Source organism: Pseudorca crassidens, chromosome 9 (assembly GCF_039906515.1).
Source record: "Pseudorca crassidens isolate mPseCra1 chromosome 9, mPseCra1.hap1, whole genome shotgun sequence".
NCBI lineage: Eukaryota > Metazoa > Chordata > Mammalia > Artiodactyla > Delphinidae > Pseudorca > Pseudorca crassidens.
The window spans coordinates 8,015,995-8,040,487 of NC_090304.1; the positions used below are offsets into that span (position 1 = coordinate 8,015,995).

The following is a 24,493-nucleotide window of genomic DNA, read 5'->3' on the forward strand; positions in this document are numbered from 1 at the left end:
AGGAGCTCTTTTATACCATCTCCTCTCTTCAAACCTCCCACCTCCTCTTCCGTCCTCTCAATAAATGTCTTTTCTCCTTATTTCACTAAGAAAATAGAAGCCATCAGAAACCAACAATCTGAGTCTCTCACCGAAGCCAACAGGCCTCGGTGCCCCAACATTCTGCCTTCCATCCTGCCACCGTAAATGCCCTACACGTCCCCTCTCATTGTGGCCAGCTCCTCCCTGTGTGCCCTGCAGCCCACCTCTCCACCTTTTCAAGACTCCCCTTCCTCCCTGGCACCTGATTTTCCCTCCCTACGGGACAATTCCCATCAATGTACAAACATGCTGCTTTTTCCTCCAGTCCTCAAAAAAGCTCCCCTCACTTTCAACCTTGCATCTCTCTTCAGCTGCCACCCTCTTTTTCTGCTTCTGTTTACTGTACCATTCCATAAAAGGCTTGTCGACACCCATCTCCAATCTCTCTTCCCATTCTTTTTTGGATTCATCTTCATCAAGTTTTTGCCCTGTCACCCCATGGTCACCAATGATGTCCCTACAGCGAGTTCAGTGCCACTTTCTATTTTCATCTTACTTGAGCCATCACAGCCTCTGAGACTTCTCTTTTCATAAGACCCTTCTTCCCTGGGCCCCAGGGCTCGCCCGCCTCTCCTCCCCCTCCCCCGCTTCTCAATCCCTTTGACTGATTCCTCCTCTTCTCCCCACACTCTTACCCTTGAGGTCACGGGGCTCAGTACTTGGTCCTCTTCTCAGTCTCTCTCCTCTATCTTTGGGACAGTTCACCTCTTCAAGGACCTCTTGTTGGAATGCTAGACTTTAATCCAACCCCCTAAACGTAGGGGCCTGTTGAAATACAGAAGGCCCCAGATGGAGCTGCTCCTGCTGGGGGTGCCATGGCAACAAAGGAAAACTTTGATAACATGCATGCCCCTGTAAGTTCTCCGCTTGACCAGAAATGCAGTATATGCAGTCAGCCGGTCCCCAGACGACAAGCCAACCCTGGGCTTTATACTTATGCCTTGTTGCTCCTCATTCCATTCACTATGTGGTCCCAGCCAATCTGATATTTTCTACTTTTCGCATCCTGTTCTTTATTCCTTATTTTGTAAAGCTTCCTGCCTTCCCCCTCCCTCATTTTGCAGTTCTCTGAATGGAGATGGTCCACGTCATGAAGTGTTGTGGGGTTTTTTTTGAAATTTTTATCTAATTCACCATTTAAAAAAAATTTTATTGGAGTATAGTTGATTTATAGTTAATTTTATAGTTTATTGTTGTGTTAGTTTCAAGTGTACAGCATAGTGATTCAGTTATACAGATACATATACTCATTCTTTTTCAGATTCCTTTTCCCATATAGGTTATTACAGAATATAGAGTAGAGTTCCCTGTGCTATACAATAGGTCCTTGCTGGTTATCTATTTTATATGTAGTAGTATGTGTATGTTAATCCCAAGCTCCTAATTTATCTCTACCCCTGCCCACCACGTTTCCCCTTCGGTCACCACAAGTTTGTTTTCGAAATCTGTGAGTCTTTTCTGTTTTGTAAATAAGTTCATTTGTATAATTAAAAAAAATTAGATGCCACGTATGAGTGATATCATATATTTTCTTTCTCTGTCTGACTTACTTCACTTAGTATGATAATCTCTAGGTCTATCCGTGAAGTGTTAAATAAACTTTGTATCACCTCAGTTATCTTTAATCACTTTCTAATAGGCCTAACAGACGTCCGACAATTACCGAGGCCAAAGCTGAGCTCCCTGTAAACATGCTTCTCTGTGCCTTTCCTGTCTCAGCGGTCGGGGACTCCATCTTTCCAGCTGCTCAGGAAAAAACCCTGGAGCCATCCCTGTCATACTTCATATGCCATTTGCCAGGATGTCCTGTTGGCTTGACCTTAAAGCCATGCCTGGGCCATGCCCACTTCTCCCCTCCCCATCTGCTACCCCCGTGGCCCAAGCTGCTGCCGTGTTTCCCTGGATCATTGCAAGGGCCTCTTCACTGGTCTCCCTTCCTCCACCTTTGAGCCTCTGCCATCTATTCTCCACACGCACGCAGATAGAGGGATTCTGTCTTACTTCGTTAACAAAAAAAATTTATCAGTGTCAACCGAAGAAAGAAATGGAAAATTTTATTTGAGCCAAACTGAGGATTATAACCTGGGAGACAGTCTCTGAGAGAGCTCTAAGGACTGTTCTGAAGAGTTTAAGGGGGAGGCCAGTATAGACGTGATGTTGGCAAAGCGGGAACCTGCAATTGAGCACACATCTCAGGAGACGGTTGCCGTTAGTCACGAGGAACAGACATCTTAGTTAATGCTTTTCTAAATGTGAGAAGGTGCAAGAATCCGAGTTCATAAAAAATTTCTCCTGAAAATAGCTCATTAGCCAAAGGCCCGTTCTGCACGTTTTCCCAGAGCATAAAGTGTTTCATCTTGATCTTTGCCCTGCATTTTTTTTAGGGTTACTGTAGGTCAGAGACTGCAGTGGCAAACGACTGGATTCTTGTAGAACTGGATGGTAGGCAACGTTCTTTATTTCACAATCCCTTCCCTTTGGGACTTAATTTCGACCAAGGCTTAGGAGGCGCTCTGTGACCAATTTGTCCCATGGCGCTAGGAATGCTCATTCCCAGGTCAGGCGAGGATTTCATTGACAGGCCACTCAGTGTGCTATTCCTGGACTAGGCCCTGTTAACAGTAGCCAAGAGCCTCTGGGCTGCCTGTCTCATTAGTCTTTTATGGTCCAGGAAATTGTGCCCTCTTGTCACTTCTTCCCATACCTAGAGTTACACTGTTACAGTCATTGATCTTACAGAACTCGATGCTTGGTCTATTGTTTCAAGTCACCTAATCATCACTAATTCTATCAGAGGCTCAGTCATACATTGGGTAATGCAAGAGACAGTAATCTTATAAATAGACGGAATACAAGTAATATAGCCAGTAACCTTAATATGGTTGTAAGTATTTAAGCTAAGAACTTCCATTAGGTGTGGCCCAGTGTCTCCCCAGGCCATCTGACCAGTCTGTTCTGGGCTATACAGGGTGAGTGGTGGGTCATCTTGACTCCTTACAGGATTGAGAAAAGAATGTTTTCTTCTAAGGAGTTACAGAGCTGGTGCCAGAAGGAGAAAACTGGATCTTTATGGTTGAGCAGGTACCTCTGCCATTGGGGAGGTCTGGTTCACACAGAACGTGGGGGCACTATGCACACCATGGGGAGGGAGGAGGCCAGAGGGCAGAGAAAAAGTTTTATGTTAAAATTTTTCTTGTCTTGCCTTAAGATGTGAATTTTTATTTCGTCAACTTCCATCAGACTGTGTCACTGCTGTGCAGGAAACCCAGCAGTGCCTCCTCATCTCACACAGAGTGAAAGTCAAAGTCCCCTCACTGTCAGCCTCTGCTATCTCTGTAAGCTCCTCTCCTGTCCTTCCTGCATCCACGCCAGCCCCACTGGCCTCCTCCTGTTGCTCCATGTCTCTGCCTCAGGGCCTTTGCACTTGCTGTTCCTTCTTCCAGGAACCCTTTTCTCCCAGAGAGGCACACAGCTCACTTCATCCAAGTCTTTGTGAAGAAGTCTCATTCTCAGCAAGGCCCTCCCTGACCCCCCTATTTATTTATTTAAAAATTTTATTGGAGTATAGTTGATTTACAACGTTGTGTTAGTTTCTACTGTATAGCAAAGTGAATCAGTTATACATATACATATATCCACTCTTTTTTAGATTCTTTTCCTATATAGGTCATTACAGAGTATTGAATAGAATTCCCTGTGCTATACAGTGGGTCCTTACATTTATCTATTTTAGATATAGTAGTGTGTATATGTCAACCCCAATGTCCCACTTTATCCCTCACCCCCTTTCCCCCTTGGTAACCATAGGTTTGTTTTCTACATCTGTGACTCTATTTCTGTTTTGTAAATAAGTTCATTTCTGACCCCCTATTTAAATGTTAACTGCCCCCAACCTCACACTCCCCAGCCTCCTTTCCTGCTTCTCTTCTCCCCATTGCCCTTCCCGCCATCCAGCACATTTCATCTTTTACTCATGGATTCCCTTGTTGTCTGGCTTCCCACTGCTAGAATGTAAGCTCCTTGGAAGTGGGGGCCTGGTCAGTTTTGCTCACTGCTGTATCCCCTTCACCCGGAGCAAAGCCTGGCACTTAGGAGGCACTCAGCAAGTGTGGACTGAATGAATGAGCAAATACTTAAAGTGCACACTACAAACACAAACACATTCCAGAATTCATCAGAATCAACCTCCTCCTGGTGGGAGGTGTTCCACGCCAGCATCCAGCTCACTGAGCTGCTCTTTACTTGAACTCATTCTGCTCTTCAGTCCTTCAGTTGAGACTCTGATTTTCAAACTGTGGGAATTTTAATTTCAGAATTTATACTTTTCATTTCCAAATTACTATTTGGTCCTTCCTACAACTGCCTGTTCTTGTTTCCTAACTTCCACTTCTTGTTTCATGGGTGGCATCATTTCCTTGATCTCTTAGAGGATATCAAGGGTGCTTTTCTCTTACTGTTGTGGACATTCATTCTTCACTGAGCATTGATTACGCACCAGCCACTGCTCTTGGCACTGGGGATGCAGCAGAGAACAAACAAGCTAAGTACCTGCCCTTGTGCTCCGTGGAGGCCATGCCGCTGGGGGAGGGGAAGCAAACCAAAAAATAGATGAATATAATCCAATGATGAGTAGTGGTCATGCCATGGAGAGGAACAAGGTGGCATAAGGGGTAAGAGTGAGGGGGTTCCTTTAGACACGGCAGTCAGGGAAGACCTCTCTGTGGAGGTGACATTGGAAGAGACACAAATAGGTAAGGGGACAAGGCACACAGATGCCTGGGGATAGAACATCCCTGGAAGAGAGAAGAGCAAATACAAAGGCCCTGGGGTGGGTGTGTGCCTGGTGTGCTCAAGGCTTGGTAAGGAGGCCGGGGACGGAATGGAGTGAGAGTAGGATGAGGTGAGCAGTTATGGGGCCAGAGCATATAGATCCTTCTAGGGTCTTGAGGAGGGGAGCGATGTGGTCTGACATGTTTTAAAAAGATCCCTCTGGCTGCTGTGTGGAGAATGCACTGAAAAAGGAGCAGGGTAGGAGGGGGTCCTCAGGGCTGGTGTCCCCGTGAGCAAAGATGAGGGTCAGCTCTAGGACATTAGGGCAGGTGGGAGAAATGCTTAGACTCGGGGTATATTGTTTTATTTTGGGTTGGGTGTGGGTGCAGAGAGGGGAGGGAAGGTTGACCCTGTGGTCGGGCTGGTAAATGGGGGGCCATCTACTGAGATGGAGAACACTGGGGTGAAGCGAGTTTGAGGGGGTAGCGAACTGTCTGGCTTTGGATGCGATAAGACTGACCTGTCTAGGAATTGCCTGGTGGTCCAGTGCTTAGGACTTTGTGCTTCCACTGCAGGCGGCACGGGTTCGATCCCTAGTGGGGGAACTAAGATCCCGCAAGCCGCGTGGTGCGGCCAAAAAAACCGAAAAACCAAAAAGCAAAATAAACAAAACCTGACCTGTCTCTTGGAGGTCGCTATGCAGTGAGAGTTGGTATGTGGGGATAACGAGGGCTGAAAGGCATTTCAAGTCCAGGACTGGCTGAGCTCACCTAGGGAGTGACCTTTCACAGCAGGAAGATGAGGTCTGAGGCTGAGCCCTTGGTCTCCAGTGTTTAGAGGCCTGGAAGACAAGGTTCCAGTGAAAGAGAGTCTGGATCATGACCGTGGGGGTGAGCGGCGGGTGGAGGGAAGGTCAAGGAGCAGAGAGGTCAGGCAGTTGGGACGAAGGGACCAGGGGTGGTGCTGTTGCAGGAATGTGTGGCATCCCCGCTCCGGAGCCAGCCCTGGTAAATACTGGGGGTTGTGACCAGTAAGATCACGTACTTTCCGAAAATGGGCACAGGCAAGCTGTTCAACAACATGTTTCCTTTTGTCTTTTTTTATGTGTTTTTTTGGACCTGGGGATGCGCCATGGACCTTTCTGGCCAGATGGTGCAGCAGGCTTTTTGTGATTCCTCCCAGCCCCAATGTCCTGCGGTGACAGCAGCTGCCCTTGGTCCCAGGCCAGGCAGGAGAAAGGCCAGTAGGAGTGCTCACTGTCAGTGACTCAGCAAAGTCCCCGGTGGCCAGGAAGGCTGGTTGCATCCAGGCAGGCGGCTGGAGGAGGTGGCAGCCGCAGCCAGCTGAGTTTGCTTGTGCCTCCGGGACCCCCAGCACTTGGGACAGAGTATAAAGCAGCACCTGAACTCCACTGTCCTCCCTTCCCTCAAGTGCTCTGAGACCAGATGGCAATTCTGGGAGGACAGCCTCAGTCGGTCCCTCTGAAGGTGTCTGCAGGCTCCGGCTCGTCACCCTTACTCAAAGCCTCCGATGACTTCCGAGCGCTTCAGAGACAAGGCCAAGCCAGCCAGAGCCCCCCTCCCCAGCCCATCTTCAGAGCCTTCACTTTGGCGCCTCCTTCACATGGCCTGAAGTGCCCTGCACCCGTCTTCCCTTGTGAGCCATTTCTTCTATCTGAGGGCCGTTGCCACCATCCCTCCACGCTTCGTCCTCCCTGTCCCTGCCCACCTCCACCGCAGCCCCCTGCCCACGGGAGGATCCTCCAGCTCTTCCCTCTGTCGGGTAATGGGCTGCACGCTTCCCAAGGGCCCGGACTGAGTCATTGTGCCCCTCACGGTGCTCACAGCAGGACGCAGCATGAGGACCAGGGCCCAAGCAGGACGCAGGGAGGCTGTGCGGTCTTCATGGTCTTGGTTTGAATTTGGGCTCTCAGGACCTTTTTGTTTCCCTCATCTGTAAATAGAGCATCATAACCCCCACTTTGCAAGGTTGTTTTCAGGACAAGAAGCCATGGTTCTTTGGGGGTCCTCACCGTCTCCCGCTGCCAGAGTGTCCAAGTAATTAGAGCCCCCAACACATGTGATGCCTGGAATTCTAACTCCTTCTCCAGAACCTCTGAAGATCTGGTCTCCTGGGTGTTACTTTTTCCAAACGATGACGATGATGATGATGATATCTAACGGTCTCATTAATGCTCCCCCCACCAAGCTTTATTGAAATGTAATTGACAAGTAACATTGTGTAAGTTTCAGGTGTACAATGTGTTGATTCGATACTTTTATACATTGCAAAATGAGGACCACCATATATTAGCTGCTATCTCCATCCCGTCACATAGTTACCATTCCTTTTTGTGGTGAGAACGTGTAAGATCTACTCTCCTAGTAACATTCAAGCATATGATACGGTATTTTTTTTTTTTTGTGGTACGCAGGCCTCTCACTGCTGTGGCCTCTCCCATTGCGGAGCACAGGCTCCGGACGCGCAGGCTCAGCGGCCATGGCTCACGGGCCCAGCTGCTCCGCGGCATGTGGGATCTTCCCAGACTGGGGCACGAACCCGCGTCCCCTGCATCGGCAGGCGGACTCTCAACCACTGCGCCACCAGGGAAGCCCTATGATACGGTATTATTAGCTATAATCACCATGCTGTATATTAGATCCCCAAACTTGTTAATCTTATAACTGGAAGTTTGTACCCTTTAACCAACATCTTCCATTTCCCCTATGCCCCCAGCCCCTGGTAACCGCCATTCTACTCTGTTTCTCTAAGTTTTCCTTTTTTAGATTCCACATATAAGTGATATATTGAGTCTTGATATGTGTTGGGCATAATTCTAAGTCCTCTTCCTGTAATAACTCATTTAATCCTTCTGACAACGCTTTTAATTAGATATATGATTCTTATACCCATTTTTAGAGATGTGAAAACTGAAGCTCGTAGAGCTAAGTCTGGGCCGTACGGCTACTCTGTGGCAGAATCAGGACTCCAATCCAGGTCTGTCCAGCTCCAGTGTTTATGTTTTTAACTCCTGAGATTGGCTGAAGGCTTTTGGGTAGCAAAGGAGGCCACCAGGTAGCATCCTTGCCTCAGCATCCTTGCCCCTCTCCCTGGGCTCCTGCTCCGTCAGATCAGCAGCTCCTTCCCTCACATCCTCTCTTCCTTGAGCCCAAGGGCCCCCTTCCCCTAGCTCAGAACCTCCTTAGAGGGAGCCCCAAATCAATCCCTCTCATAGCCCTTCCGGGGCCGGGGAAGAGATCCATTTACTTCCTGATGCTGCCAGCTTCACCTCTTCTCCTTCTGGACCAGACTCTAGCTTTACCTTTCTGTAGCCAAAAGGCCCAATAAAAGGTTTTACCAGACAGAAAAGTAGCCTTCCCTCCAAGCTAACTTCCAGAGTCACCCGCTTCCACCTCTGGGGCACCGCGTGTGGCACCTGCCTGGTATCCAGTGGGCACTCATCAAGAGAACCCCTGCTTCCTGCCCCAGGCATCTCTCCCGAGCAGTCGCAGGCACTGGCTGCGTTGAAATGCATTTTCCTCTGGCTTCGAGGCTGCTGACCCCCGGGAGCAGGCGAGGCCGGGCCACCTGTGCGCACCCACCGCCCACGCGGAGGCCGCACAGTGGTGGAGTGGCTGCGGGCCACTGGCTCAGCAGCATCTCGGGCAGGCGGCCAAAGCTTGGGGGTAAGTATAGCATGGTTTTAATTGGCCCCCGTGTGCGGGCTGCCACAGCCCTGGTCACAGCCCCCCGTTTGTTTCGGCCTCCCAGGAGCCACCCCTCCTCCTCCCTCCCCTCCCCTTCCCCTCCCCCTTCCCCTCCTCCTCCCCGGGGTTCCTCTGGCCCATGGAACAGATCAGCTCTAAGTAGGTCAAGGAGAGCTTTGGGCAGCCGTGGCTCCGGCTCCTTCCCTTTCACGTGCCTGGCAGCTCCTGCAAGCTTAGCCTGCCTTCACCAAAGGGACTTCACTCTCCTTGCTGCGTCAAAAAGATATTTCACGTTAAAAGTCAATGGGGAGATGTTAACCAGCCAGTCGGAATAAGGCTCGTCAGAATGCGAGCCGCTCAAACAGGATGAACTTTGCCCCGCTCTGCGCAGGGTCTTGACCACAGCTGGCAGCGACCAGCTGGCACATTTTAACAAGGCTGGATGTAAACGGCTGGCCCCCCCAGCCCTTGCACGATTTCCCTGGAACCTGTGCCACGGGGCCCCTGTGCCAGGGGTCCGGACCGCCCCTGCTGGTCCCCCTGGTTCTCGGCCTTTAGGATTTCAGCATCTTTACTGAGTAAGTCATACGCTGGTTTAGCTGCATTCTTAGGAAGGCCTGGTCACTGTCTCTTTGATTTTGTGAGTTGCAGCCTTTTTTTTTTTTTTTTAAGGTTGGGGACCACTGTTTTATAAATTTATTTATTTTATTTTGTTTATTTTTGTTGTGTTGGGTCTTTGTTGCTGCGCGCGGGCTTTCTCTAGTTGCGGCGAGCGGGGGTTACTCTTCCTTGTAGTGCGCAGGCTTCTCATTGCGGTGGCTTCTCTTGTTGCGGAGCACAGGCTCTAGGTGCGAGGACTTCAGTAGTTGTGGCACATGGGCTTAGTTGCTCCGCGGCACATGGGATCTTCTTGGATGAGGGCTCGAACCTGTGTCCCCTGCATTGGCAGGCGGATTCTTAACCACTGCGCCACCAGGGAAGCCCTGTAGCCTATTGTTAAGAAGAGTAATTTTAGGTAGATGCAAGGAAAAGCTGCGGGGAGTGTAAGTGAAAGCGTGCGTGGATTTTGGCAAAATCCCTCTCATTTCACTGTAAAACACAGTGGCAGGATTTGGCCGGCAATGTGCAAACACACCGTGCAGTCAGAAGCTTTCTTTTCTGCTTCTGTGGATGAGACACGCACGGCCTGAGATCAGCGTAGCCAGTGCCGGCCGTGGTTTTAACAAACCCCTGAATTCTCCTGAAACGAGAGGCAGTGTGGTTCGACGGTTACTCACACAGATTCGGGAGCAGGCTGTCTGGATTTGAATTCCTGCTGTGCCCAATCTGTGTGGCCTTAGAAAAGGCATTAAGCCTCAGTTTCCTCCTCTGTAAAATGGGGATGATAATAGTTCTGATCTCATAAAGCTCTGTGAGGACTAAATCAGTTTATGTAGAGCACTTGTAACAGTCCCTGACGAGCAGTGAATGCCTGTTATTAATGTCACCATCCTCATCACCAACATCACCATCGTCATTTTTTTTTGACCATGAGGACACATTCAGGGAACCCCAGAGACCAACTTGAGAAGGGCTCATAGGGAGTGAGGTTCGGTCCAGGGTCCGATCAGGCAGGGATAGATGTTGTTTGAAGGACAGGCACTAAACTGTACACCATGGAGTGGGGCTGGCGTAAATCTAAGTCATTCATCTTTTCACATATAACTAACGTTGCTTGACGGTTTTAACGAAGAACTCTTATTTTTCGAGGAAGAACATCTGTAATGCAGATGTCAGGGGGATTGGACCTTTGGACTCTCTCCCCATCTGTGCTATTTGAACAAAATGAAGGAGGGTTTTGCGGGGAGGGTGAAGGTGGGCTCCTGGCTCCTGGTTACTTCCTGTCCTGCTGGAGTCGCTGTCTACCACGGGCTTATGATTTCCTATGGTTCTATCCTGGCTGGGTCTGTACCTTGGAAACTGATTGTCAGCCCCCAGCCTTTATTTACACAAACACACACACACGTGCCCACACACATATGCACCATTTGCCTAAATCCTAGAGGCTTAAGGAGACAGGGGGCATGTTTTCCGGCAGCCATGAGAACATGCCCGGGTGGAACTGGACAGCCTCGCTTGCTGGATGCCCTTGCCTCTGGGTTCGCTGGGCAGCCTCCGCCTTACCCTCTCTCAGCAGTTTTCTCCCGCCCCAGGATCATTCTGTCTTCTCTTTTGCTGCTGTTTCTCCTGCAAAAACTGGTGTCCTCAGGGTCTCACCCTGGCCCGCGTGACCTAGCCAAGGGAGTTTCCCAAGCCAAGACAGCTGTACCCCTGAGAAGTCAGTTCTCAGCTGTGAGGATGTGTGTAACTGGTGCTCCATTAGCACCTCCTCGGGGACCCAGCTGGGCACACAGCCTCAGCAGGGCCCCTGCCACCCACTGAGCCTGAAGGGACACGCATGGCTCCTGTGGGTGCCCTGCCCCCACCCTCTGTGCCAGGCCCAGGACCCCAGTGCAGCATCGCCAGGCTTTGGGTTGGGACCAGCACTGTCCCCAGCCCACATGAGACGAGGGGGAGAGTTGCACTGGGGGCCTGGGGGCTGCATCCCTCCTCTGTCCCTTGTTTCCACTTCTCTCTTGGCTTCATTCTTGCTGCAGATCTGTTTCCTCCACACAGGGGAAAGTGTGGCAGCCACCACCCCAGGACGTCAATTCTTGCTGCTCCGCCCCCAAAGAGGGCTGATTTTCCTTCTCCATTTTCCTTAGAAATGTCCCAGGAGAGGGCTTTGGTGGACCCAGTGAGGGCCCAGAGAACACGATGATGCCATGGGGAGGGAGGGGCCTGGGCGGGTAGCGAGTTCTGACATCTGTGCCAGGAAGAAGGGGGTGGGAAAGGGGGTGTTTGTGGATGGGTGGTGGGTCCACGCTCTAACTTGGGGGTTGCTCGGGGCTGTCCCCATGGACCCCAGGAAGGGTCAGGCTTTCGGCAGGTGGAGGCAAACGGCATGGAAACCCCACTGAACAACGGGGCGTTCTCTTCGGCCTCCTCACTCTCTTCTCTCCCATTCATTCATTCATTCACCCGTCATTCATTCACCCAACAAACAATTATTGGGTACCTTGAGTTGGGCCCTGGAGCAAAGCTCTGGGCATGTGGTGAGAACAAGACAGAAGCATTCCAGCCTGCAGGGTGGAGGGAGGGGGCCACATCTCTACTGCCTCCCCAATCACTAATTTCGTGAAGACAGATTCTAAGGGTGATGAAAGAAACCAAGAGGGTGTGGGGGCAACGGTGGGGGGGGCCCAGCTGACGGCCAGGATGACCTCACGGAGGAGGGAGGAGCCTCACGCCCCATGGGGAAGGGGCTGAGCATCCAGGCTGGTGAGGCTGGGAGAGGAGAGTGGCTTGTCTCCTCCAGACGCCTCTGGCCCAGATGCTGTGCCTTCAGCAACTGAGCCAACGTTGAACATTTTGGAGATTTCACAGAAACATTGTGACCTCTGACTGACTGGCACCCCTGGGCTCACAAGCTCCAGGGCGACAGTGGCTGGGTCTGGGTGGTCACGGCCCCCAACCCCCTTGGGTTCTCCACCTGCCTCGTCTCCCCAGATGTGTGAGTTCACAACCCTCACTCTCCCCGAGCGGAAAACGCGTCACCCTCTCGGTAAAACGCCACCAGGCGGTCATTCAGACACACCGCACAAAGTCTCCGCAATTCCTCTTTCAAATTCCACTCCTGACCTTTCAGCAAATAAAAAGGGCTCTTCCTGCAAATCACGCCCCCCTCTTCCCATACCACTCCCCCAGGGGGTACTGCTGGCACCCCAGGCGAGCCAGTCACCTCCTGCCCGGACCTGGTAGCCCTGAATGGGTCTCCCTGCCCCAGTCCCCCGCCTGGTCACCCATTCCCTTCTCCCAGCCAGAGCATCTTCCAGAATCAGGTCAGATCCCATCAGCCCTCCACTTAAAGCCTTGCATGGCCCCTTCTCACCAAGAGTAGAGTCAACAGTCCTCCTCACAGACACTGGCCCCAGGGACTGAGCCCTGCCACCTGCGTGACCCCAGAGCCCACTCTGTTCCCCATACTCATGCCCCTGGGCTCCACTGGCCTCCTGCCAGGCACCTGTGGCCTCAGTTGAGCTGGGAACTGTCCCCCTGCAGATTCGCTGCTGCCTGAGGTTTGCTTTCAAGCTTAATGAATGAATAAAGGGGAGAAAAGGAGCAAACCACAGGCACGATCAATCATCGGCGAGGTTGTATCTCAAACACATAACACTGTTGTCGAAAGAAGTGGCTGAAGACTACGGGGTTCCATGCTGTTGTCGCCGTTGAGGAATGTGTGAGCAGGCGGCACATTTACGAGGAAAACACGAGAATGTAGGCTAGCGGTTACCTTGCGTCACAGGTCGGGGGCCACCCAGGGGGCTGCTGAGTACTTGCAAGGCCGGATTTCTTAAATACATGAGTGTTTGATTATAATTTTTAAATTTACTTACAGTTTTCTTGAGGATAATTGACTGTACTTATTTAAGTTTTCGAAAAATGTGTGCAATTTAATGCTTTTTGACGTATCCACGCACCTGTGACACCACCTCCACAATCAAGATAATGAAGGTATCCATCACCCCAGAGATTCCCTGTTGCACCTTGGAAATCCCTCCTTCCCTCCCCTCCCCCGTCTTGGGCAACCGCTAATCTGCTTTCTGTCCCTAAAGATTAGTTTGCGTTTTCTAACATGTTGTAAAAGTACATGTCATTTGTATTTCATTGTATAGATATAGCACATTTTGTTACCTGTTCACCTGCTGACTGACATTCGGGTCGTTTCCAGATTTGGGGAGTTGCAAATGAAGCTGCTGTGAACACTCAAGCGCGTGCGCCGTCGAGGGGGCGAATCCTCCCATTGCTGTCGGTAAATAAAAACAGCGGAGTGTCTGGGTCACGTGGCTGTCAGGTGTAAGTTTTTAAGAAGCTGCCGTGCTGTTCTCCGTTCTCACCAACGCTTGGTCTTTTACATTTTTGCCCTTCTTGGGAGTGTGGTGGCATTTTGCGGCGGTTTTCGTTTGCATCTTCCTAATGGTGTAGAGCATTTTTTCATATGCTTATTTGTCTTCCCTAGTTCCTCTTTGGTGAAGCATCTGTTCAAACCTTTTGCCCTGTTTTAAAATCGGATGATCTTTTTTTTATTGTTGAGTTGTAAGTGTTCTCTATCTTTTCTAGATAGAAGTCCTCTGTCAAATATAGATTTTTCAAATGTCTTCTCCAAAGTTTGTGGCTTGCCTTTTTATTTTTGTAACAGTCTCTTTGGAAAGCAGAAGTTCTGTTTTATGAAATCCAATATATCATTTTTTTCTTCTATCGCTCATTTTTTGTGTTCTATTGAAGATATCTTTGCCAAGCCCAAGGTGGCTAAGATTTTCTCCTGTTTTCTAAACTTCTAAAAGTGTTATAATTTTAACTCTTATGTTTAGGTCTATGATACATTTAAAGTTAATTTTGGGGGACTTCCCTGGTGGCGCAGTGTTTAACAATCCGCTTGCCAATGCAGACACAAGTTTGAGCTCTGGTCCGGCAAGATCCCACGTGCCGCGGGACAACTAAGCCCTGCGCCACAACTACTGAGCCTGCGCTCTAGAGCCCGTGAGCCACGACTACTGAAGCCGGCATGTCTAGAGCCCATGCTCCACAGCAAGAGAAGCCACCGCAGTGAGAAGCCCGCGCACCACAATGAAGAGTAGCCCCTGCTCGCCGCGACTAGAGAAAGCCCGCGCGCGGCAACAAAGACCCAATGCAGCCAATAAATAAATTAAAAAAAAGTTAAAGTTCATTTTTGCATACGGTGTGAAGTAGGGTTGAGTTTCTTCTCCCCTCCTTTCTTCTTTTCCTTCCTTCCTCCCTTCTTTCCTCCCTTCCTCCCTCCTTCTTTCTTCCTTTCTCTCTCTTTCTTTCCTGCCCCTCCCTCTTTCTCTCTCCTTTTCTTTTCTTTTTTCTTTTCTCTTTTTTTCTAGGGCTATCCAACTGTTCCAGCATCCTTTGCCATAAAAGATTATCCTTTCCCGATTTAATTCATTTGGCACCTTGGCTGAGAATCAATTAATCATTTATGCATGGCTCTATCGGAATTCTTGATTCTATTATATCAAACATAAGTTGTCCAGCTCTGTTCCTCTTTTCTTTTTTAATTAATTAATTAATTTTTAAATTTTATTTTATTTTTGGCTGTGTTGGGTCTTTGTTGCTGCGTGCGGGCTTTCTCTAGTTGCGGCGAGCAGGGGTTACTCTTCGTTGCAGTGCACGGTCTTCTCATTGTGGTGGCTTCTCTTGTTGCGGAGCACGGGCTCTAGAGCACAGGCTCAGTAGTTGTGGTGCATGGGCTTAGTTGCTTCACGGCATGTGGGATCTTCCTGGACCAGGGCTCGAACCCGTGTCGCCTGCATTGGCAGGTGGATTCTTAACCACTGCACCACCAGGAAAGTCCCGAGATTCTTGTTTTCTTTTTATTTAAAATCTTTTTTTTTAATTTTTAAATTTAATTTAATTTAATTTTTATACAGCAGGTTCTTATTAGTTATCTATTTTATACATATTAGTGTATATAAGTCAATCCCAATCTCCCAGTTCATCCCACCCCACTCGCCCCCCACCCTGCCACTTTACCCCCTTGGTGTCCATACGTTTGTTCTCTACATCTGTGTCTCTATTTCTGCCTTGCAAACCGGTTCATCTGTATCACTTTTCTAGGTTCCACATATATGTGTTAATATATGATATTTGTTTTCCTCTTTCTGACTTACTTCACTCTGTGTGACAGTCTCTAGATCCATCCACGTCTCTACAAATGATCCAACTTCGTTCTTTTTTATGGCTGAGTAATATTGCATTGTATATATGTACCACGACTTCTTTATCCATTTGTCTGTCGATGGGCATTTAGGTTGCTTCCATGATCTGACTATTGTGAATAGTGCTGCAATGAACATTGGGGTGCACGTGTCTTTTTGAATTATGGTTTTCTCTGGGCATATGCCCAGTAGTGGGGTTGCTGGGTCATATGGTAATTTTATTTTTAGTTTTTTAAGGAACCTCCATACTGTTCTCCACAGTGGTTGTATCAATTTCCATTCTCACCAACAGTGCAAGAGGGTTCCCTTTTCTCCACACCCTCTCCAGCATGTGTTGTTTGTAGATTTTCTGATGATGCCCATTCTAACTGGTGTGAGGTGATACCTCATTGTAGCTTTGATTTGCATTTCTCTAAAAATTAGTGATGTTGAGCAGCTTTTCATGTTCTTCTTGGCCATCTGTATGTCTTCTTTGGAGAAATGTCTATTTAGGTCTTGTGCCCATTTTTGGATTGGGTTGTTGGTTTTTTTTACTATTGAGCTGTATAAGCTGTTTATATATTTTGGAGATTAATCCTTTATTGGTTGATTCATTTGCAAATATTTTCTCCTATTCTGAGGGTTGTCTTTTCATCTTGTTTGTAGTTTCCTTTGCTTTCAAAAGCTGTTAAGTTTCATTAGGTCCCACTTGTTTATTTTTGTTTTTATTTCCATTACTCTAGGAGGTGGATCAAAGATCTTGCTGTGATTTATGTCAAAGAGTGTTCTTCCTATGTTTTCCTCTAAGAGTTTTATAGTGTCTGGTCTTACATTTAGGTCTCTAATCCATTTTTACTTTATTTTTGTGTATGGTGTTGGGGAGTGTTCTAATTTCATTCTTTTACATGTAGCTGTCCAGCTTTCCCAGCACCACTTATTGAAGAGACTGTCTTTTCTCCATTGTATATCCTTGCCTCCTTTGTCATAGATTAGTTGACCATATGTGTGTGGGTTTATCTCTGGGCTTTCTCTCCTGTTCCATTGATCTATGTTTCTGTTTTTGTGCCAGTACCATATTGTCTTAATTACTGTAGCTTTGAAGTATAGTCTGAAGTCAGGGAGTCTGATTCCTCCAGCTCCGTTTTTTTCCCTCAACACTGCTTTGGCTACTGGGGGTCTTTTGTGTCTCCATACAAATTTTAAGATTTTTTTGCTCTAGTTCTGTAAAAAATGCCACTGGTAATTTGATAGGGATTGCATTGAATCTGTAGATTGCTTTGGGTAGTATAGTCATTTTCACAATATTGTTTCTTCCAATCCAAGAACATGGTATATCTCTCCATCTGTATCATCATTGATTTCTTTAATCAGTGTCTTATAGTTTTCTGAGTACAGGTCTTTTACCTCCTTAGGTAGGTTTATTCCTAGGTATTGTATTCTTTTTGTTGCAAAGGTGAATGGGATTGTTTCCTTAATTTCTCTTTCTGATCTTTCTTTGTTAGTGTATAGGAATGCAAGAGATTTCTGTGCATTAATTTTATATCCTGCAACTTTACCAAATTCATTGATTAGCTCTAGTAGATTTCTGGTGGCATCCTTAGGATTCTCTATGTATAGTATCATGTCATCTGCAAACAGTGAGAGTTTTACTTCTTCTTTTCCAATTTGTATTCTTTTTATTTCTTTTTCTCCTATGATTGCTGTGGCTAGGACTTCCAAAATTATGTTGAATAATAGTGGCGAGAGTGGATATCCTTGTCTTGTTTCTGATCTTAGAGGAAATGCTTTCAGTTTTTCACCATTCAGAATGATGTTTGCTGTGGGTTTGTTGTATAGGGCCTTTATTATGTTGAGGTAGGTTCCCTCTATGGCCACTTTCTGGAGAGTTTTTATCATAAATGGGTGTTGAATTTTGTCAAAAGCTTTTTCTGCATCTATTGAGATGATCATATGGTTTTTATTCTTCAGTTTTTTAATATGGTGTATCACATTGATTGATTTGCATATATTAAAGAATCCTTGCATCCCTGGGATATATCCCACTTGATCATGGTGTATTATCCTTTTAATGTGTTGTTGGATTCTGTTTGATAGTATTTTTTGAGGATTTTTGCATCTATATTCTGTAATTTTTGTTTTTTGTAGTATCTTTGTCTGGTTTTGGTATCAGGGTGATGGTGGCCTCATAGAATGAGTTTGGGAGTGTTTCTTCCTCTGCAAATTTTTGGAAGAGTTTGAGAAGGATGGGTGTTAGCTCTTCTCTAAATGTTTGATAGAATTCACCTGTGAAGCCATCTGGTCCTGGACTTTTATTTGTTGGAAGATTTTTAATCACCGTTTCAATTTCGTTACTTGTGATGGGTCTGTTCATATTTTCTATTTCTTCCTGGTTCAGTCTTGGAAGGTTATACCTTTCTAAGAATTTGTCCATTTCTTCCAGGTTGTCCATTTTATTGGCATAGAGTTGCTTGTAGAGGTCTCTTATGATACTTTGTATTTCTGTTCTAACTTCTCCTTTTTCATTTCTAATTTTATTGATTTGAGTCCTCTCCCTCTTTTTCTTGATAAGTCTGGATAAAGGTTTATCAATTTTGTTTATCTTCTCAAAGAACCAGCTTTTAGTTTTATTGATCTTTGCTATTGTTTTCTTTGTTTCTATTTCATTTATTTCCACTCTGATCTTTATGATTTCTTTGCTTCTGCTAACTTTGGGTTTTGTTTGTTCTCCTTTCTGTAGTTCCTTTAGGTGTAAGGTTAGATTGCTTATTTGAGATTTTTTCTTGTTTCTTGAGGTAGGCTTGTATAGCTATAAACTTCCCTCTTAGAACTGTTTTTGCTGCATCCTATAGGTTTTGGATCATCATGTTTTCGTTGTCATTTGTCTCTAGGTATTTTTTTATTTCTTCTTTGATTGCTTCAGTGATCTCTTGGTTATTTAGTAATGCATTGTTTAGCCTCCATGTGTTTGTGCTTTTTAAGTTTTTTTCCCTGTAATTGATTTCTAATCTCTTAGCATTGTGGTCGGAAAAGAGGCTTGCTGTGATTTCAGTTTTCTTAAATTTACCAAGACATGATTTGTGACCCAAGATGTGATTTATCCTGGAGAATGTTCCATGTGCACTTGAGAAGAAAGTGTAATCTGCTGTTTGGGGATGGAATGTCCTATAAATATCAATTAAATCTATCTGGTCTATTGTGTCATTTAAAGCTTGTATTTTCTTTTTTTTTTTTTTTTTTTTTTGCGTTACGCGGGCCTCTCACTGTTGTGGCCTCTCCCGTTGCAGAGCACAGGCTCCGGATGCGCAGGTTCAGCGGCCATGGCTCACGGGCCCAGCCACTCCGTGGCATGTGGGATCTTCCCGGACCGGGGCACGAACCAGTGTCCCCTGCATTGGCAGGCAGACTCTCAACCACTGCGCCACCAGGGAATCCCTAAAGCTTGTATTTTCTTATTAATTTTCTGCCTGGATGATCTGTCCACTGGTGTAAGTGAGGTGTTAAAGTTCCCCACTATTATTGTGTTACTGTCGATTTCCTCTTTTATAGCTGTTAGCAGTTGCCATTTGTATTGCGGTGCTCCTGTGTTGGGTGCATATATATTTACAATTGTTATAACTTCTTCTTGGATTGATCCCTTGATCATTATGTAGTGTCCTTCCTTGTCTCTTGTAACATTCTTTATTTTAAAGTCTATTTTATCTGATATGAGTATTGCTACTCCAGCTTTCTTTTGATTTTCATTTGCATGGAATATCTTTTTCCATCCCCTCACTTTCAGTCTGTATGTGTCCCTAGGTCTGAAGTGGGTCTCTTGTAGACAGCATATATATGGGTCTTTTTTTTGTAACCATTCAGCGAGCCTGTGTCTTTTGGTTGGAGCATTTAACCCATTCACGTTTAAGGTAATTATCGATATGTATGTTCCTATTACCATTTTCTTAATTGTTATGGGTTTGTTTTTGTAGGTCCTTTTCTTCTCTTGTGTTTCCCACTTAGAGAAGTTCCTTTAGCATTTGTTGTAGAGCTGGTTTGGTGGTGCTGAATTCTCTTAGCTTTTGCTTGTCTGTAAAGCTTTTGATTTCTCTGTCAAATCTGAATGAGATCCTTGCTGGGTAGAGTAATCTTGGTTGTAGCTTCTCCCTTTTCATCACTTAAAGTATATCGTACCACTCCTTTCTAGCTTGTAGAGTTTCTGTTGAGAAAACAGCTGTTAACCTTATGGGAGTTCCCTTGTATGTTATTTGTCATTTTCCCCTTGTTGCTTTCAATAATTTTTCTTTGTCTTTAATTTTTGTCAGTTTGAGTACTATGTGTCTCAGCATTTTTCTCCTTGAGTTTATCCTGCCTGGGACTCTCTGCACTTCCTGGATTTGGGAGGCTATTTCCTTTCCCATGTTAGGGAATTTTCGACTATAATCTCTTGAAATGTTTTCTCAGGTCCTTTCTCTCTCTCTTCTCCTTTTTGGACCCCTATAATGTGAATGTTGTTGTGTTTAATGTTTTCCCAGAGGTCTCTTAGGCCATCTTCATTTCTCATCATTCTTTTTGCTTTATTTTCTTCTGTGGCAGTGAATTCCACCATTCTGTCTTCTAGGTCACTTATCCGTTCTTCTGCCTCAGTTATTCTACTATTGATTCCTTCTAATGTATTTTTTATTTCAGTTATTGTATTGTTCATCTCTGTTTGTTTGTTCTTTAATTCTTCTAGGTCTTTGTTAAACATGTCTTGCATCTTCTTGATCTTGGCCTCCATTCTTTTTCCGAGGTCCTGGATCATCTTCATTATCATTATTCTGAATTCTTTTTCTGGAAGGTTGCCTATCTCCCCTTCATTTAGTTGTTTTTCTGGGGTTTTAACTTGTTCCTTCATCTGGTACATAGCCCTCTGCCTTTTCATCTTGTCTATCTTTCTGTGAATGTGGTTTTCCTTCCACAGGCTGCAGAATTGTAGTTCTTCTTGCTTCTGCTGTCTGCTCTCTCACTTTCTTCCTTTCTAATGTGAGCCCTGAACTATATAAAATTTCCTCTAATCACTGCTTTATCTTCACACCACAAATTCTGACACATGATTTAAATTTTTTTTCATCCAGCTCAAAATATTTTCTAATTTCCTTTGTGATTTCTTCTTTGACCCATGGTTATTTAGAAGTATGTTTTTCAGTTTGAACAGGTTTTCTAGATATGCCTCTGTTACTGATTTCTAATTTAATTCCATGACCATCCAAGGACATACTTTGTGTGATTTGAATCCTTTTAAATTTATTACATGTGAAGTAAGGCTGGGGACCCATAGGGGCTCGTTGGTGGGGGAGGTATGATCTTTACCGTGAGCCACCAGAGCCACAGGGAATTTGATTTGAATTGGGTTTGATTGGTCTGGTGTGCATCAGATGTGAAAGAGGGGAAATGGGATGGGGAACTGGGGTTTGAGGTTTCTCTGAGTTGTCCAAGGAGAGTGGGGAGTTGTCTAAAGCATCTGGATCTCCAGGGAAGGGTGTAACTTTGTGACAGTGCTGCAGATATCAGAGCACAGAGGGGTACAGGTGAGGGCGGGGAGCCGGGTGTTCGGGAAAGAGGCCTGGACTGGGAGTCAGGCAGGGTTAGGCGGTGTGACTCTGAGCATGTCACTTCACCTCTCTGGGCTTTAGTTTCCTTACCTTTAAAATAGGTGATCAGCCTCAATGATCCCCTCGTTTTAACAGCCTGGGCTGTTGCTTGTATAGGGAGGGTCTGCATGAATTAGGAAAAGGTGACCCCTCAAGATAGACACACAGAAGGGTGGCCCTGAAGCATAAGGCCTAAAATTAAGGCCTAATAGTCTGTGCTGCCTTGACATCTAGTGAAACCGGGAGGGTCTCTGTGGTTTATCTGCAGGTCCCCTTCCCCACTCTGCTCCTGTGGGTAAGGTCCCCCAGCCAACAACAATTCTCATGGGGGTTGGGGGGGGCCAGCACTGTTCCTGTCATCCCTGAGAGGTGGGGGTCGGCTCCCTGCCAACCTGTGGAATGATTCAAGCAAGCCAATCACACGGTCCTGTGGAACCAGGGGTCCCCCTGCCACCTTCTCGATACCACGAAGGCCACCTCCCACAGCCTTTGGTGGTTCTCTCTTCTCCTGAGTGCAACCCATGTGAGCCTGCGTGGAACACAGTGTCGACCTCCCTTGGCTGTGAGTTTACGTGATTAGTAAACTGCTGTCCGTCTTATCTGTGCAGTGTTAGGTTGGGCCTTCCCTAAAGCCACATAACCACAGGGCAGGAGGCCTCCCTCACCAATGGGGGTAAACAGGAAGTGACTAAAACAGCCCCTTGCTTGGAATGAATCCAGCCTCTATTAGGGTAAGTGGCTGAGTTGGTGCAGCCTGGGCTGGGTTTCAGCTCCATGTGCCTCGTCTGCTGGTGCCCGGGGGCAAGGCACACCTGGTTGCCTGTTCCTGGCAGCTCTGGTAGCAGCTTGTACTTGTTGGAATCTGGTCTGTGCTAAGATCTGCTTACCTTGTCACCCACCCTGGGAGGTAGATTCCATGAGTCCCATTGTACTGATGAAGACTCTGTGAGTGGCAGAGGAAAGACTGGAGCTCAGGTCTGTCTGGACCCTGCCCTATGATCCACTCTGGAAGCTGGAAGGTGAGAAACCTGCAGCACCATGTTCTGAGAAGTGAGAAGAAGTGGGTGGCTGAGTGAAGGTGTGAAGACGAATCCTGGCAGGGAAGGGAGAGAACCACTGTGTTAACCAAGTGGACCTGGGGGCAGCCAGGCTGGGCGTGTCTGTCTGCCGGGGGCGTCCTGCGATGCTGAGGTGGGTGGAGTCTGGAGGGGCAGGGGGAGCAGAAGTGAGTGGTGATGTGGCCTTCAGCCTCAGCACACAGCTGTGCTGCCAGCTCAGACACACCAAACCCTCAAGGCTGCCCAAATTGCTTCCACCCTCTGATCACAGAAGAGGCAATTCCCACCAGAGGGATCTTTGGCCCAAGGGGCTCCCGCAGGCAGAATTTCTAGAACCAGGTGGTTTCTGTAATGACCACCTCTCCTGGCTGCCCCTGACTGCTGCTGTCCTCCTAGAATAATGAAAAGGGAAAGCAGTTGTGTGCCGTGATGGCTACAGCTCTGAGGCTTGGAGGGCAGAAACGGGGGTCAAGTCTTATGGGAATGTAAGCTCTATGAGATGAGGGTTTTATTTACGGCTGTTACCCAAAGCATGGGACAGTCCCTGACATGTAGTAGATACACAACAAAAATGAATTAAGTGAAAGAGTAAATTAAGTCTTAGCTTTCCTGTCTCTTAGCTGGGTGTCTTTAGGCAACTTGCATAACCTCTCTGTGTCTCCATTTCCTTGACAGTGAAATTGGACAGAACAGCACCTTGTGCGCTTGTTGCATGGGTCAAATCAGATGCTGTATTAAAACAATAAGGGCTCACTAAGCCCCCACTGTTATCATTACTATGATCACGATCCTGGCTCTTGTTTAGCAAGGAGGGCTGCCTACGAACCCTCTCGCCCGAGACACAGCAGCCACACTTACGGAGCACGTGCTGTGGGCCAGGCACTGTCCTTCGTGCTCTCATATAATTACTCACTTAAACCCAAATACAACTCTTTGAGCTACACTGTTTTTTTTCAACACCTGTTTTACCAATGAGGAAGTGGAAACTTAGAGGTGATTCTGGCTATAAAAGAAAGTCGAGGAGCATTCCTTCATTCCTATTCTCTCAAAGAACATACATGAGAATAGCATGGCTTTTTTCCTGCAGGGCCCGAGGGAAGACACCTGATAATCTGTCTGGGCCTGGGCTCCTTTGCAGGAAGCCTTAAGGAGAACTGTTGAGGATCTCTTTTTCTTCTTGTGTCAGTTTGATGAGAGAGGGAAGACGCTTGCCTGCGTAGGCAGGGATTCAATCTTGGGCAGTCTGGTTGCAGAGCCGGGCTCTTGACCAGTACATTTTCCTGTCTAAGGTACAATCACCTTCTACCCGTGAGGCCTCAAATAAGTCACTTCATCTCTCTGAGCCTCTTGTAAACAGGGAGAGCAGTAGTATCTTCCTAGCAGGGTTGTTGTAAAGATTAAACGGTTTCAGAAACATGCTGCCCTGAGCATGGTGTCGGGAATGCTCTGGGCACTGAACAAGCCCGAGCTGCGGGTGTCGTCATGATGACCAGCCCGGCCCTGTTCCTGACCTCTCTGCCCGGGACGTCTCTGACCCTTGGGCTCTCCTGTCTCCGGGCTGTGGTGGACCTGCCACCGTATCTGCAGCCCCACACAGCTGCATCACTCCCAGGGTGGCCACGGGTCACTCACTGTCTCTCCAGGGCCTGGATGGTGTCAGGGAGTGGAAGTCCCCAGGTCTCCAGGAGGAAGAGGACAAAGAGGTGGGAAACGATGGGGATGACACCGTAGGAGGGGGACCCCCGCTGACCTGCTGAATGCAGGAAGACTTCTGCTGTCATCCTGTGGGTAGAGAGGAGGGCTGGGACCCTGTCACAACTGCCACTTCAGAGGGGCCACTTGGCTGGGTCAGGGGAGGGAAAGCTGGGCTGCTGGAGTCGCCCTCCTCAAGGGCTCTTCCAACCCCACCTCCTCCATTGAGCCCACCTAGATTTTCCCATCCAAAGGGTCTCTGCCTCCTGGGAACATCCAGAGTCCTTCACGGGAACTCTCTAGGGCCCACCCTATTCTCCCTGGTCTCAGGTAATTTGGAGGCTTGTCTCCGCTAGGCCACGGAGCTCCCAGTCAACAAAATCAATAAATGTGTGTCAAAAAAAAAAGAAAGAGTGGACAAGTGAGTGAGTGAGCACCGTGGGTGAGGCTGGGCCAGGCCTCTGGGGGCTGGGGTCCAGCCCTGCTCCTCAACTAAATCCTTGGCCACCCTAAGCCTCAGTCTACCCAACTGTCCAATGCAGGGGTGGCCTAACTCTAGACCACTGGGTTCCGAGGAGGTAACCTGGGGCTCTCTTGGGGCAGGGAGGGGACAGTGGGAGGCAAGCAGAGTCCCCACTACCCCGGGTAGCTCTTGGTCTCCTCACCAGGGCTCTTATAAGATTTCACCTGAGCAGAGAGCTGTGTGGCTCGAAGCGGTTTCCAGTCCAGAGGCCTCCCGAGGGCTCTCCGTGGGGCTGCCTCCGAGCCTGGACTCCTGG

At 47.5% G+C, this 24,493-nt stretch overlaps 1 protein-coding gene across 1 annotated transcript in view; it reads right to left on the reverse strand.

The window, feature by feature from the left end:
- The window catches only part of LOC137231041 (solute carrier family 22 member 11-like), a 46,034-nt gene that overhangs the window by 8,446 nt on the left and 13,095 nt on the right, over positions 1–24,493 (reverse strand).